Genomic DNA, 5,458 nt, shown 5'->3' on the forward strand with positions numbered 1-5,458 from the left:
AATATGAAAACTGCAGAAAGAGTAAGTCTATCATCTTCAAAATTGAGCAAATGCCTCAAAGCTGCTGCTTTGGGTTTCCAGGCCAGACATGTCACAGCAAAGGAAAACACAAATCATTTTCAGTTTCAGACTTTTCTGGAATGGTGGAGAGGAGGAAGAGAGACTACCAAAGGTCATCCACATATGACCATAGAATTATGATAGAATATTTGATTTACAAGCAGTATTTACTTGCCTCAAAAGCAGGCCAAAATTTCTCAAATCAGAGCAACTCTTCTTCCTATTTTTAAGACAATGCAGTTTATTGTATCAAATTTGGAATAATTTCAATACTAGCTCTGGTCTAAAGTCTAAAGATGAAGGTATCAAATCTGTACTATGACTAGAACAGAACTACAAAAGAGAATCTCTGTTAAGAAGATATATCTGATATAAACTTAGGTAGTTAAGAATTCAGGTTCCTGTGATGCATATCTGGGCTTATTTCACACGCAATTTAAGAAGAAAGACCAGATCACATTCTGAAAGTCCTTGACAATCTGGGGGAGGATTTCTTGTTGAAATGAATGACTTTCTTTTTTCAAAATCTCAATATTCCTGAATCAAAATGTGAAGAGAGTAATAATTTAGCTCACCTGACTGGATTAATGGGCATCTACTGAGCTAATTCTCTCTGAAAAATGTTTTTAATAATTAAAAAATGAGACACACACTGACACTTCTTATTAAATAAGGTAAGTTATTCAAGTAAGTCATTCAATCATCATGATGGCTGACTGAGTAATGCTCATGAAGCAAACTATTCAGCCAATACTGGTAACAGTCACCACGTAATTTATATAAAAGTCTATTTGCTTGGTATTCAACCCATTTTTACTGATGCCTCCTGATTCATAGGATTAATTTGCAAAACACAGATTATCCATGGGTGTTCACTATAGGCTGGAAGTGCTACTGAAGTACATGGTAAATAATTGCCAAAGCAATCTGTGTTGTGGAAAGTGGATTGGGAGCAAAGAATTTCAAGGAATATTGTATTCCAGTTAGCTTCTAACAGTGTTAACTCAGAAAAATCAAAATAAAATTTGCAAGACTTCCTAAAAAGTTAAACCACAGGAAATTACAGGCACTGCATCAAATAATTCCTGGCCATTAACTTATACTGCAATGTTTTGTTATACAAACAAAGAAAAATTACAATTACAATCAGTGCATACAGAATGAAATTAAAGCAAATCTTTATGAACTGTGTAAGGAAAGAGCAAAGGCAAGAAATCTCATGGATCAAGACAATGATGGTTTAATAAGTGAAGGAAAGAAGGGGAAAAACCCCAAGCAAAAAAAACCACCTCCCACAAGCAGACAAATTCCAATCCAGGCTTTGACCAATTTTTAATGAAGAAGATGGATAGGAATATTTTTCTTAGCTTGAAGAACATTTCCAGATATAATTAAAACTTAATTGATGTCTGCGCTTCAAATATTGTGTGTTTCACAACATTGCTTAGACATTATACAATCAAAATCCTCCAGGACTGACAACGGTCTGAATATCCTTTTACAGCAATAGTTCCCACAGTATTGTCCCCTTTTGTCATTATCAGTCTCAATAAGCAAAGTAACCTTTCCCCATGCCTGTGAATCAAAAATGTTGAGTACTGATTCTGCACTCTGCTTCTAATCGTGAAACTCAAGCCAACACCATCTAATTTAATGGGAAACTATTTCAGTTATTCTAGTAAGTTAGTTACATTTTTCCTTGCTCATTCTTTTCAAGAGATACAATTTAAAATAACATTAAACTATGGTAATTAAGAAATCCACCAGGAATAAGGCAGTTTCAGCAAGCTGCTGAATATGTAACAGCACTGTTTGCTGTTAAGATATGCAAGTTTGCATAGATAAGTTTAGAGAAGCCACACCTGGGTACTGTGGCTGGCACACTGCATCATTTATTTGCAGAACAGCATGACAAATGGTTTTGATATGCTATCTTCCATAGGCTAAGTTAGTGATTATTCAGTAATAAAGGTGCACAAGCCTGACTTCTGGAGGGCTTGATAATGTTACCTGCAATCTGCTTCACTCTGACACCTATTTTATCATTTAAGACTTATTGTGTATGCCTTCTGCTTTAGAATATCTCAGAAGTCTCACACATGAATTACAAAGCAATTGCTCTGGTCTCCAGCTGAATTCAGCACAGTGAAAGGAAATTAACAGGAATATGCCCCTTGCCAAGGATTCCCAGCATCCTGGCTGCTCCACCGCGTGCCTGCCCATGATTCCTGCCCCAGCTGCACCTTGACCTCAGCTCGGTTTTCTGTTCAGCCTGACTGGCACATCCCAGCTCTGGGATGTCCCTTCTGTCCTCACAGCGCTTTACAGCTTATCTAAAAAGCGTGCTCTCTTCACTAATTTAGCATTAGGGATATTTTTTTATTTTAATTTTTTTTCAGCCAGAACTGCACTGTTTATGAAGGCCATTCTAAATTTAGAATTTTGATTATGGAAAAATACCTCTTCAAAAATGCTGTTCAGGCACCGTTTCACTGTTTCTTACCTGTACCTCAATTAAGTTGTGATGTCCTCATTCAAAGCTACAAGCTTTTTCAAAGAAACAAGCATGATTATTTTCCTTACTGTCTTTTTGTAATAGTTCATTCTTTGATCTACATAAAACTTTAAAGTAATTGTCTATGTCACTTCTGCAAAATTAAGATTCCTAGCAGCTATTTAAATAATTATCTAACTTCAACTGTTTTGATACGTAGTTGACTGAGAAGTTTTAATGATGGATAAAGAACTTTAACCGCTTCAGCAAAGTAATTAAGGTTTTCTGTCATTAATAAAATCTACTGTAAGTATTCATGAATATTAAGTCTCAAAGAATCCATACCATATCCCACAAAGTACCTGATTTGTGTGCAGAAATATAACATAGTCAACATGATTTCAATTATATATATATATATATATATATATATATATATTCATTTAACAAAATGCAGATGCTAAGTTCTGGTAGAGACAGACTGTTACATATATGTTAATACTAATTAGATTTACAGCACTGGGTTCTCAGCAGGGTAATAAAACAAAAAAAATTCACATACAATATTTGTGTTTAATGTTTAAAACAAATGAGAAAAAGATGACCATAGGATCTTTCTCCATAATCCTAACCTCCCATTTTCCTTTACAACACAATTTTTATGATGAAAATAAACCAAAGAATTTACACTGCTATCTCTGCTACTTTACAGCTTAATTGTCACTGTTCATTGAAATACACAAAAATTACAAATCTGCTACTCACTGTTCAAAGAATTTAATAACAAAAATATGTTAGTGTTAGGACTATAACTTTACCCTTGGAAGTGCAAAAGACATTTTAAATCAAGAGCACTGTAATCCTTTATTACAGCAGAAGCAGCAGAAGAGAGGCACTGCAAAAGAAAAGAAGCTTCTTCAACATTTCTAAAAATAGCCCAAAGCCTCAGCCAATATATTGGCTAGAGATGATACATGCAAGAAAGATTCTTCAGTGTTAGGTCAAACACTAATTGCATTTCACCACCTCCATTGTTATTCCCCAAATAAGAATGATTTAATACTGCTTTTATTTAATATATCTAACTAAGTCTGTCTCCCTCAGGTCACTAATGAAAATGATTTCAACAAACACAAAAGGCAGAAATGAGTATCAGGTATTCTCAACATGTCATCAAACCTTATTTTGGGTCAGTGCAGAGAGAGCAGCAGCTGAATCACACACAGCCACAGATGCTCTGCCTTCCATCAGAACTGCAGGAATTAAAGCTTGTGTGGAGCAGGAAGGGGGAAGGCTGGAGTACAAAAAAGGGCTTCCAAAAAGAGCAAAGAGAACACAAGCCTCATCAAAACATTACTGAAACCACTTAATTCTGCAATTTGAGTAAGAATGTTAGAAATATCTCTAACTGACTGTGATGGATTTATATTGTGCTTATGAGCATCAATATCCTTGACGCATTTTTTCAGGTCCAGGAATTGATATAACAAGATGTGATCTGATTTATATATATGTAATATATATGAATGACTGACTTACTGCAGCCACACACAGTACCAAAGGTGGAGATGTAAAGAGCTGTCTGCCTAGATCATAACCAGAGAGACTGAGGTGTGAGTGCATGCAGCTTAAAAATCCAATTAGACACAGGCCAGTGATACTGATAAATTCCTAAAAGGAAATTCTGGATTACTTCCTGAGTTTTTAAAAAGCTAATAACCTTTGATCATTGTGTTTGTGCCATTTCAGACAGATTTATGGTTGAATCTCCATGTTAGTGATGAAAGCTAAGCCAAGGACAAGCATAGCTAGTGCATTTGTATGTGCCATGCCTCAAAACAGGAGTTCAGTTCCAAAACTTCATTGGAAGTTTCTGAGCTCTATAGCTGCAGCACTGTGTAAACACAAAATATCACAAAATATATTCAGTAAGCTTATTTTTCAAATGGAAGAGTGATAAGCATCACTGCAGTTTATGTAAAGAGATTATATTAATCAAACATCTAATACAGTAAAAGAAAACAAGTAGGAGGGATTGAAGGATTTTTTCCCAGGATCTGAATTTTTTATTCACTGTTATAGAAGTTGTCACTGATAGAGATAAAACACTGTAGTGATTTGCCATGCATCTTTTTATCAATGTCATTTTGACCATCTTATTTCTTAAATCAATATTGCCATTTCAATTCTAATATAGTAGCCTGAAAACACTACCAGCATACAGTGAATAGACTGAAAGTACAAACCACGATTCATGCAGAATGTGGGGTGTTTGTCCCTGCTGTTTGTTTTCAACAGATTCCTTCCAAAAAATAACTTGAAAATTGGTTTCTGAGAGCATTTTTACTGCTGAAGGAACACGTCTTCAAATGTTTCCTGACCTTCACACTTACACAGGCTACTTGGTTGCAAATAATATTTGTGTTTGTTTTGCATCTTGCTTCAAAAGAGCTATTCCTGGCTTTGTGCTCTGAAATTCTCTCTTCCACACTTTGGCACCTGCCTTCTTGGAGCCTTTGATCATATAAAATGTATAATACAATTGAAATCAATAACCTAGGCTTCACATCTTCAATTACTTTTATATTCTCCACCAGTTCTTGACAGGATTATTTTGATTCACTGTGAAAGTCATGTTGCCTACGGAGTTGGGGCAAATGTATCAAGATTAACTATCTGCCTCTGGTGCTGATGGCAAAAGGATAATGTAGAAATTATAATACAGTGTAAAATACAGTGTAAAAATACAGGATGTTTTTCCAGCTTGTCATCAATCAATTCTCCAAATTTAGTTTTGTCCATTGTGAGGAGCAGCAAAAACATGCACTGGGTGTGCTCCAGTGCTGCTCTCTGGTGCAGGATTTCCCTTCCTGCTGGCACTGCTGAAGGTGTGGATTGCCTTAC

This window comes from Poecile atricapillus, unplaced genomic scaffold (genome assembly GCF_030490865.1).
Source record: "Poecile atricapillus isolate bPoeAtr1 unplaced genomic scaffold, bPoeAtr1.hap1 scaffold_213, whole genome shotgun sequence".
Lineage (NCBI taxonomy): Eukaryota > Metazoa > Chordata > Aves > Passeriformes > Paridae > Poecile > Poecile atricapillus.